The following is a 12,790-nucleotide window of genomic DNA, read 5'->3' on the forward strand; positions in this document are numbered from 1 at the left end:
CTTCATTTATTTTTTTCTGATTATTCTTATAGGAGATACAAATGTTCTTCTAAAATATGTCAGAATAGAACATCAGTACAATCCTCGAACTAGACATAAACTAGTCCCTCGTTGTGATGAATATATCTCCTAAAATACAAATTCAAAAATATCAAACAAATATATCAAATAAAAGATTAGAATGTGTAGATCAGGATAGATTCTTCATTTAGTTTTTTCTAATTTTTCGTCTAGAAGATACATATATTTTTTTGAAACAGGTCAGAATAAAACATCAGTATAGTCTTGCAACTGAACATAAACTAGTCCCTCATTGCAATGGACATATCTTCTAAAATATGAATTCAAAAAAAATAAATAAATATACTAAATTGAATACAGAATGTGTAGATTAGGATATAATCCTTGTTTAAGATTTTTTATTGCAATACGAGAGAGATCCAGTCATTTTTCTGAGACTGGTCGGTATAAACACACAACATCGAATACAAGCATAGAGGTATAAGGCTCTCTACCTTTTTCGATGAGTCGAGTCACCAAATACTTTTGCACGGTTTGGCCAAATCTATGGTTGCATGCCTTCCTCTAGTCTAGAAACTTCGATATGGCTTGTATTACGATGAAGAAGAAAATAGAAGGGAAGAAAGGAAGAAGAAAAGAAGAGAACTTGAGAGATGCGTGAAATGAGAGAGAGATACTCCAAAAATCGTGGGTCATCTTTTTAGTAGCTCACAAATTTCCCCCTTTTAATTATTTTTTATTCAAGGCTAAGGTTTTTAAACTCTTGAAACCGTCCAACCTATAACCAAAATTGTTAGCTTATCATTTTGATAAAATTATCAAAATGATAATACCATTTTGCCCCTCTCCTTGTTCACGCCTATACTCTTTTTCTTTATTTGATTTCTTATTCTCATTTTCCCTCTTGCCCTTCCTTTCCATATATGCACACAAACCAACTACTAAAATCGTGGATATGAGAGAAAAAGTAGCTAACTTCAACTTCTCATTCTCCTTTTTACTTTTTACCTTAATCCTATCTTGAAACTTCTAGAGGAGAATCGTGTGCTAGGTGTCAAAACCTCCTCCTCCTTGAAAAAATGAATTTTCAAATGATACAAACTCTAATTTAGTTTTTCATTTTTTAAATATATGTATAGCTTTATCTCTTGAATGAATAAAATGTGTAACTCACCATTTGATTCCAAATTTTATTTATAAAATTCATGTGCACAGTATTCAAAAGCAAAAATTCGTGTGCATAGGGATATTTAAACCTCGGTCTTTCCCCAAAGAGGCAACAAACCTCTTCACTACACTATGTTTTGTTTCATTGCAAATAGAGTCCTCTTTATTTTACTTATACATGTGTAAGCTTTATGCATTTTTGTCAAAAAGCATACCACATTTCTTTATTAAGCTGTGCACATGGGTGCGCTGGGATTTGAACTTGCGTCAAACCCCTAAGAGGCAACAAACCTCTCCAGAACACCACACTTCATTTCATTATAAATTTGCCTAATTTAATTTAAATATACTCTTATTCGGATTTCCCCTAATGGGTCTTAACTTTTTGAATTTTGAGTTCCAGAATATTATATATCTATGGAATCCGTTAATTGGTTTTTTTTATCTCTCGACTGGGTTATACGATATGTAGATTCTAGTAGGGTCCAAATTGAATTCAAATTGGATTTCAGATCTTGATTGGGTTATACAATATTTGGATTTCAGTAGGATCCAATTTGAATTCTAATTTGATTTTGGATCTTGATTGAATTATATGATATTTGGATTCCAGATCCAACTTAAATTCCAATTGGGTTTCGGATTCATCTGGGATTCAAATCCCACTACAACAAAGCAGTAGATTAGCGACGACCACATTCCGTCGCTAATCCGTCTCTACACATGTTAGCGATGGATTAGCGACAATAAGGCGACGATATGCTTACGTCGCGAATATTTCGACGCTAATTGGCGACGGAATTATTCCGTCGCCAGGTCCGTCGCTAATTACGACGGACTAACGAGCGCTATATTCCGTCGCCAATCTGCCGGTACTAAACGGCGACCACGACTTAGCGACAGATTTACTTCCGTCGCTATGCCGTCGCTAGATTTATATGAATAGCGACGGATGGTTCCGTCGCTAATCCGTCGCAAACACGAAAAAAATTTAAAAAAATTTATTTGAAAATTAAATACCGAGAACTATACAATTTATATTTCCTATACAATTTATATTTCCTGTAAATAAAAAACAATCCACACAAAAAATTTCATATAACAAGAATCTACAACAATTAATCGTTCCACCTTAAAATTAACAAGTTTAATTATTTACAATTCAACAATTACAATTAGGAAACATAAAAAAATAGAACTTCTTCAACACAGTTCTCTAATCATCGCCAAGATTTTGTGCGTCTTCTTGTTAATTGTCTTTATCTGTCCCTTCAGCTCCACTACGCTGATTATCGCTAGCAGCCTACACAAGAAAAGAACGATCAATATTGATAAACAAAATATAATCAAATAAATTACACACTATATGTGATTCTATCATGTGCTCATGTGTGATCTAAGGCAATAAAAAAACTCTATATGAGATTCTATCATGCTCATATGTGATCTAAGGCAGACAAAAAGTTATATATATATATATATATATATATATATATATATATATATATATATATATATATATATATATATATGTGATTCTATCATGCTCATATGTGTGCTAAGGCAGTCAAAAAATTGAATATGTGATTATAGCATGTTCATATGTGTTCTAAGGCATCTAGAAAAACTCTATATGTGATTTTACCATGCTCAGATGTGCTTTAAGGCAGGCAAAAAACTATATATGTGATTCGATCATGCTCGTATGTGTGCTAAGGCAGTCAAAAAATTGAATATGTGATTATAGCATGCTCATATGTGCTCTAAGGCAGGCAAAGCAAAAAAAATTATATGTGATTCTATCATAAATGATATATAGCATGTTCATATGTGTTCTAAGGCAGTAAAAAAACTCTATATGTGATTTGTGCATGCTCATATGTGTGCTAAGGCAGTCAAAAAACTGAATATGTGATTATAACATACTCATATGTGTTCTTAGGCAGTCAAAAAACTGAATATGTGATTATAGCATGCTCATATGTGTTCTAATGCAGTAAAAAAAACTTTATATGTGATTCTATCATGCTCATATGTGTTCTTAGGCAGTCAAAAAACTGAATATGAGATTATAACATGCTCATATGTGCTCTAAGGCAGGCAAAAAAAATTATATGTGATTATAGCATGCTCATATGTGGTCTAAGGCAATAAAAAAACTCTATATGTTATTATAGCATGCTCATATGTGCTCTAAGGCAGGCAAAAAACTCTATATGTGATTCTATCATGCTCATATGTGCTCTAAGGCAGGCAAAAAGTTATATATGTGATTCGATTATGCTCATATGTGTTCTAAGGCAGGCAAAAAACTTTATATGTGATTATAGCATGCTCATATGTGCTCTAAGGCAATAAAAAAACTCTATATGTTATTATAGCATGCTCATATGTGCTCTAAGGCAGTCAAAAAACTGAATATGTGATTATAACATGCTCATATGTGTTCTTAGGCAGGCAAAAAGTTATATATGTGATTCAATTATGCTCATATGTGTTCTAAGGCAGACAAAAAACTGAATATGTGATTATACCTGAGAGGGACCTAGAATCGAAGATCCCCTATCCAGAACATCGGCCTTGATCTCATTTCGGAGAAAGGGGGCGACAGTGTATTGAAAGTAGTTATTCAGTGATTCATTAACGATCTGGCGTACATCAGCACCGGTAAGAATAGTCGGCTGCTTAGAGCTTATGTCGGCGCAAGAAGTCGGTTAGCCGTAACTGGAAGAACCAATAACTGGTGAAGTGTTCATATTACTCCCAAACCCGAACACGCGACCTTTTTTGGGTTCACCTGCTGCAGTCACCCATGCTGTAGGATCAAATGATGGATGCTGAGTAGCGTCATCGACATATCGCTCTACCATCTTTTGCTCATATTCCTCCTACAAAATAATGTTTAAAGTATTCATTAATAATTAATGATAACATTATGATAACTTGCATATATATTGCAATGATTATTAATAGAATTAATACATGCCGTTGTCGTTCTCGCCTTCTCTGATACGAAGACTCCCGTGGTCTTCCGTTTATGTATTTCTACAAACACATCCTTATATGGTACACTGCCTCCTTTTTTTGCTTCCTGCGAAGTTAAATAACAAAAGATTTAGTACACAAGTTTGCAACAATACTTCTAAAATTAATATTATATATTAATGAGTTACCATTTTCTTCAAGTGGCTCCCAAATGTCCTAGATCCATCTGTGTGTAGATGGGCTTCGGGTATCTTCGATCGATTTTGTGCAGCCTTCGCAGAGCGATTTCTAAATGCATCTCCCGCCCACTTATCGCACATTTCATCCCAGTAATCTCTCCTGATAGTAATAGGACCATGGCCCTTCCACAGTAATGGATCATCTACTACGCTAGATGCTTTTTTTGCTGCAGTCTTCATAGTGTGCAGCATGTCTGCAAATCGATTGACAGCCACCTTCTGCCACATTTTCCTTGCATCATTTTCTTCCACCGTAGTTGTGAAGCGATTCGAAGCCTACAAATATTTTTAGAAAGTTAGTAGACATTGCTTAAATAAATTAAATATGAAACACATTAACTATGAGGAACAACTATATACTATGAATGAGGACCACAATCTGTCTAATACCTCCTTTGGGTACTCTTTCCATTGAGCAACTGGTCCTGGTAGATGTTGAAGAAGTGAATTCCTAATCTCCCGTACTTCTTGTGGCTCAAACCTTGTGCTGCACATGAATTGTTACACAGTAAATATCAATATAAAATATTTAAAAGATATGCAATAATTGAAAACAAAATACTTACGGTCGATTATCGATATACACTATTCGAATGAGTCTTCTTGTGCCAGCCTGAGAAGACCATGTTTCCTGTGTTGGCTGTTGACTTGTGTGATCAACTGGTGTAAGTGGGTCGTGTACAGGCGCAACATCATCTGTAAAAAAATATATTAGAAATTCTCAGAATGCGCATTTGAACTAATCAAGCATCCAATTAGTTATATGATATACCTATCACAGGAGCCCGTGAAGATAAAGGCTGAGCCTGACTACTACTGGATGAGCGACCACTATAACCTCCACGAACCATATTCTAACAAATAACATTTGCCATACAATACATTCAAATAATTCACATCAAGTATTACAATGCATTCAAGTCATTCACATCAAGCATTGCAATGCATTCAAATAATTCAAATCATTCACATCAAGTATTGCACTAATTCAAATCATTCGTTGCATAAATTATAATACATTCAAATAATTGAAATCATTCACATCAAGTATTACAATGCATTCGAATGATTCGTATCAAGTATTACAATACATTCAAATAAAATTTTTAATCATTCACACCAAGTATTGCAATACAACTCACATCAAGTACTACAATGCATTTAAATAGAGGTTTGTAGTATAAGATTTTGCTCACTAGCTTGAGAATTCTTCCTCGTCACTAGTTTGACTTTCTTCTTCTTCTTCTTCATTGTTTGCCCATCCACTTGGTACATCATTTGGATCACATTCCTCTATGAATGTTTCATCGGCCAATGGAGATATGACATGCATATCATGCGCAACATCGTGACCATAAGCGAAGTCATAGACATCATCTGATTGATAGTAATCGCTGTCTTCAGCTAACTCATCTTCCTGTAACTGATCATACTTGGGGTATAGTTTGGATTTCACCTTGCAAACTGCCCACCATTCATTTCTATCTGACTTTTTTATACTCGGATATGAAGTATAATAAACTTGTTAAGCTTGCGAGGCTAATATGAATGGTTCATATATTCCAAACCTGGATTTATGATTCACCTCCATAATGCCTGAAGCTTTGTCGAGTCTTGTTGCAGTTGGATCAAACCAATGACACTTGAATATCGTAACCCTGTTATTCATGCCTAAGTAAGTCATCTCCATTATTTCCTCTATAACACCGTAGTAATCATGTTCATTTTCACCGTAGCTGCTACCCTTGACACACACGCCACTATTTATCGTTGATTTGTTTATACCATAGTCTTTTGTATGGAATCGATAACCATTTACGATATACCCGTTGTAGCATTGCACAACTTTGGTCGGACCATTTTCTAAATCACATATTCCTTGATCTTTAACATCACCATGGCGAACCTACGCACAGACATAAACAATGATTGTGATCACGATCAATTAAGTAACTTAGTGTTGTTTATAAGTACAAAATTTATGTTAGCTTCTTTACCAACTGTTTCAACCACTCCACAAACTTAGTTTCACGTTCTTTTTGTACTTATGCATCAGTGAGATGTGAAACTTCACTTTGCAACTCCAGATCAAATCGTCTGCAAACCACAAATACTTATATTACCGAGTCATGTATCCACATATAGAACATAAAAGGATTTATAATTGAGTTGCATATACATATACTTACTCGATGTATGGGTCGATCGCTGAGCAATTAAAAAGAATATAGATGTGTGCTGCATCTTGCTTTCGATCTGTCAATAGCCTTGATCAGCAACTACCAAATGCATGCCCAAGTGGTTGAAATATCGCCAGCTTGTCAGCTACAGTTACTTGTTCTCTATCATCGTTACGGGGCGGGCATGTGTAACGTGTTGGAATATGAGGTTCGAAGTACATAGATGAGAAATTTGAAATCTCTTCTAAAGTGTACGCCTCACAAATAGAGCCTTCTACTCTGGCTTTATTACGAACCTTTTTTTTAGGTCGAACATGCATCTGACAATAATATATATTTCAAATTTTAAATATCTCTCATTAAAGAGACAAATATAAAAAAACATATACCTTTCAAATGGGTACATCCATCGATATTGCACAGGGCTACCAACCCCCTGATATAAAATGCTGGCGGAAATATCTTTTCTAGCAGACAAACAGTGGTGATGACAGAGTCCTCGAGATTCTTTACATCTGATACAACGACCTCCGATGCGCATAATGTTCTAAAGAATCCGCTCAACTCAGACAATACCCCCCATATAGGTTTGTCTAACATATCATGGAATGCTAGGGGTATCAATCATTGCATAAAGATATGACAATCATGGCTCTTCAACCCATATAACTGTCCATCGTCAATCTTCACAACCCGAGCAATGTTAGAGACATATCCATCAGGAAATCTCAGTTGTCTCAACCATTGACATACATGTTTTATTTGATCAGGTCCGAGCACGTACTTCGCCTTTGGTTTCAGTACTTTGCCATTATACTCTTTGAGTTCCAATTCTAGTCTTTTACATATTAATTTTAAATCCATACGGGCCTCCAGATTATCCTTCGTTTTTCCTTTAATATTCATTACTGTATTGAACACATTATCAAACACATTTTTCTCTACATGCATCACATCCAAATTATGTCGTATCAATAAGGTCAGCCAATACGGTAGTTCCCAAAAAAAAGTTTTTTTCGTCCAATTGTGATCCTTCCCAAATCCACGGAAGGGTGTAGGACTGCGGGCATCTGTTAATACATCTGGAAAGTATCACAATCTTCTTAGAATCTCTATGCCGGACAATCTTGAGGATGGACCTTCCGTTTCAGTTGTGCCTGCTTTAAATGCATTCTTTTGACGTCGGAACGGATGATCGCTGGGTAGAAATCGATGATGGCACTCAAACCAGCAAGGCTTCCTTCCATGCCTCAATCTAAAAGCTTTGGAATCCTCCATGCAGTACGGACAAGCCAACCTCCCATGTGTGCTCCAACCAGATAACATACCATATGCAGGGAAGTCACTGATTGTCCATAGAACAGCGACCTTCATGTTGAAATTTTGTTTTTTGTGGGCATCATACGTGGTAACACCGTCATCCCACAGTACTTTTAATTCATCAATCAATGGCCTTAGATATACATCAAGATTTTGGCCAGGTGAGGTCGGACCAGGAATCAACAGAGACAAGAAAAGATTTGGACGTTTCATACACAAGCTTGGTGGAAGGTTGTATGGAGTTACAAATACTGGCCAGCATGAGTATGGAGTTGATCTACCCCCAAATGGATTAAATCCATCTGTACATAAACCGAGTCTAACATTTCGCACTTCCATTGCGAAGTTCTGATGAGTACGATCAAAGTGCTTCCAAGCTTCAGCCTCAACAGGATGTGTGATCTTGTTTTCATCGTGTCGAACTTTATTTGCATGCCATCTCATGTGTTTAGCTGTCCTTGAAGACATATACAATCGCTGCAATCTAGGAGTGATAGGAAAGTAGCGGAGCGACTTGTATGAATCTTCCTTTGATCTCGTGCTACCATTGCCTCTTGTCTTTGGCTTGAACCGAGGATGCCCACATGACGGGCATGATATGTTGTTTTCCTGATCCTTGAAATACAACATGCAGTGATTTGGACAAGCATCAATCTTTTTGTAACCCATACCTAGAGCGTTGCCCATAACTTTCGCACGCTAGAAATTTTGTGGCAATTTCTCATCTTTGGACAACATATTCTTCACAATCATGCACAAACGGTCAAAACATGATTGACTCAAATTATACTCGGACTTCAAGTTCATTAGTTGAAGAACTGCAGACAAGATAGTGTGACTCTCACAACCGTTCCAAAGTGGCTCATCAGCATCTCTAAGTAAATCATAAAATCTACTAGCTGCATCGTTTGGTGATTCTTCATCTACGGCAGTTCTTACATCACTAGAACTCATAGCAAAACCCAGTTCTGTTCCTGCGGCATCAAATATCAAATCCGTATATGGATTATCGTGCACCACATTCACCCGTGCATCAAAATCGTTTCTAAATTCTTCTCCATGAAACATCCAGTTCTGATAATCACTCACAAAACCCTTCCTGTATAGGTGATGTCTAACGCTATGAGGTTCTACAAATCGATTATTCTTAAAATCTTGCAGGGACACCTAATCTGACCTGTAGGATCCACTGTACTGACACTTGCCGTTGCAAATTCAATAAAACTGTCAACACCATCCATATATTCATGCGATAACTCATTGTCCACTATCCTACGGTACATCCATTCACAGTTTGCAGTCATTCTGTCGTATGATGTTACGAATAGTATCCTAACGAATTAAAAGAAAACAATCAGAATGCTATGATAAAGAAAATATCAAATTTATCATGCAATATACTATGTCAAACAATAACAAGAATTTTGATGCATGCATTGATAACTTAATATTTTCATGTGCAAACTATTAATGACACGATACAATCATTTGAAGCATGCTTTTATTATAAAATTTCACATGGAAGTCAAAATCAAATTGAAAGTAACTACATGCAAGCATGAATACAATTACATCAAACATTGCAATACATCGTAATCATTCATATCAAACAAATGGCAAACATGTACCTGCAGCAAACACACTTCAATATCTCACTAACTACTACCATGCTTAGCATGGACTCCGTACTCCAAAAATAAGAACACTTCCATATTCATACATTAAAATCATGCTCAGCATGATCTCCGAACTCCAACAAAGCAACCCTAAATATTAACAACTAAGTGAGTGTGTGAACAATAAAGTGTTACATCTAATAAATTAAATAACATGTGATATGCTTGCATCACTTACTCACCACGGGTATTTACCCGATTTGCATTGTTTTTGTCACTTACTTACCACGGGTGGCGGGGCACAAGCGAGTTCCGTTGAAAAATTTGCACAAAAAAACACTGTTTTAAAATGAAGTCACCACGAAAAAAAAACTGTTCTGGCAAGGGGTCGACTCCCTTACGAAACATAGGGGGTTAACCCCTTTACGGAACGTAGGGAGTTAACTGACCCCCTGTTCGGGCTGCGAGTCGACCCCCAGCCTGTTACGATAGATGGTTAACCCCCTGTCGGGGTCGACCCCCTACCGGAAAGGCAGGGGCAAGGGTCCCCTGCCGAAAAACGCAGGGGGTTAGCCCTCTGCAAGAAACGCAGGGGGTTAACCCCCTGTCGGAAAACGCGGGGGTTAACCCCCTGTCGGAAAACGCGGGGGTTAACCCGCTTCGTTTTCCGGAAGGGGGTTAACCCCCTGCCGGAAACTGGAGGGGGTTAACCCCCTGCCGGAAACGACAGGGGACGCAGGGGGTTAATCCCTTGCGTTTTCCGGCAGGGGATTAACCCCCTGCGTGAAAATGGGGGTTAACCCCCTGCGTGAAAATGGGGGTTAACCCCCTGCCGGAAACGGCAGGGGTTAACCCCCTGTGTGAATCGGGAGGGGGTTAACCTCCTGCCGTAAACGACAGGAGGTTAACCCCCTGCGTGAAAACGGGGGTTAACCCCCTGCGTGAAAATGGGGGTTAACCCCCTGCGTGAACCGGGAGGGGGTTAACCCCCTACGTTTTCCGGCAGGGGGTTAACCCCCTACCAGGACCGGGAGGGCGTTAACCCCCTGCCGGAAACGGCATGGGGGCGTCGGGCGTCCTTTACCTTTCTCCGGGCGGTGAACGTTGGGACCGGCAGACGGTGGGACCGGCGAACGGCGGGAGCGGGACCGGCGAACGGCAGGAGCAACGAAAGAAGAAAAGGAAAAGCTGCCTGGGATTAGGGTTATTCGAAAGTTAGCGACGACTTAGCGACGAATTAATTCCGTCGCTAAGCCAACGTAAAATCAAATTTACGAAAATAGCGGCGGATTATATTCTGTCGCCACATCCGTCGCTAAATAGCGACAGACTAGATTCTGTCGCTAACGTCGTCGGTAAATGGTGCGATCGTAACAACAAAACAGTCCGTCGCTAATTAGCGACGGACTAGGCGACGAACTATCTTCTGTCGCTATTTTCATAAGATTCATTAATTATAGCGACAAATATTTGTCGCTCGCGTCTTTCCGTCGCTAACGTCCGTCGCTAACAACGTATTTTCTTGTAGTGTCCATTTGCTATATTCGAATCCAAATACTTGATCTATATGATCTTGTTTGGTTCTAAGATCCATTTGAGCCAAATCCATTCTAATAATATCACATTATCATATTTATTCTGGATAAATTTTATATTTATTTATTTCAATAATTTTTGAAAATTCCTGGATTTTACATCCTTCCCCCCTAAAAATAGAATTTCATCCTCAAAATTCGTTACATATACTAATTAAATAAATGATGGTATTTGTTCTTCATTGCAGGCTCGGGTTCCCATGTGCATTCTTTTAGGTCGTGATGTTGCCATCGCACCTTGACCAATGAAACAGTCTTGTTTCGCATTACTCTCTCTTTGCATCTACAATCTTGATCGGTCTCTCCTCTACTGTCAGGTCTTCTTGCATACTTACGCCTTCGAAAGAAATCACATGTGAGGGATCCTATATGTATTTTCTCAACATCGACACATATAATACATTATGAATCCAAGTAAGCTGAGGGGGTAACTCCACTCTGTATGCAGTCTGACTGATCTGTTCCAATATCATGAAAGGTCCCACATATCTAGACCTTAACTTTCCCTTTTTCTCAAACTTGAAGACACTTTTGGTCGGTGACACCTTGACAAATACTTCTCTTTATCGCGGATCCACGTAACTTTTCTGCCAGCTTTGAGCAGTGTGCAATCTATCTCGTATCATTTGGATCTGCTCGGTATAATTTTGGAGTACTATCGGTGACTCCACCGCCCTTTCACTGTAAACACCCCAAATTTTCACTCACCTCCCCGACATTTCCACCAAGCATCATCATTCAACCTTTGAAATCGCCGGAGGGCAAAATGGTCATTTTCTAAGCCTGGACCTTGCAAAAGTCTAAATTTCATCTGCAACTCTCAAAATTTCCCTATTTTTAGCTCAGATGTTCAAAATTTTACTCCTGACAGGAGACAGACATCTCCGAGTCTTGACTCAAGATTATATTGCATAAGACATGACATTGCCTATCATTGCATGAGCATTTCAAATCACTGCACTGCACAACATGTCATTTCGAGGTCCAGAACTCTTGATTTCAAAATTTTCAATCCAGATTAGAATTTCAATTCTTTTCAAAATTGATTTCAAAACCCTGGGTCTTCAAAATTATCAATTCTTCCCATTTTACCCCCAGGACTCTGAATGTCAAAATATTTTCTCAGGAAAATGATCTGGATAGTTTTAATATGGATTTCAGCCACCTTATCTCAGGTTTTGCCCTTTTGACAATTTCAAATATCTTCCTTTTACAAAATTGCCCTACAGGGGCCAACTCTTTCCAAAAATTCCTGTTTTACCAATTAGCCCAGATTTTATGAAAATTCCAAAAAGAGGTTGTTGTCTTGTTCTTATTTCAATAAAGAAGCAATGTGGGACCCACACTGAGGTGGTGTCACATAGACTTTTCTTTTGAAAAACCTGAACTTTGAAAAACCCAAAAAAATAGGAACCTTGTCCCCTAGATTGGTGCCACTTGTCCTTTCTCTCTCCTCCCATTTACCTGCCATGTGTCAGCATAGGGTTCACCTAGAGTTGGCGCCACATGTCACCTTCTCTCTTCTGCCACCCTTTGACACGTGTCAGTGTGGGACCACCTTAAGATGCCGCCACATGTCATTAGTCATCCTCTTTATTTTATGCCACGTGTCAATGTCTACCATCTTCACCCTGTGCCATGTGTCATTCCAAGGTCACCATGAGATG

This window comes from Nuphar pumila, chromosome 3 (genome assembly GCF_984573655.1).
Source record: "Nuphar pumila chromosome 3, dmNupPumi1.hap1.1, whole genome shotgun sequence".
Classification (NCBI taxonomy): Eukaryota; Viridiplantae; Streptophyta; class Magnoliopsida; order Nymphaeales; family Nymphaeaceae; genus Nuphar; species Nuphar pumila.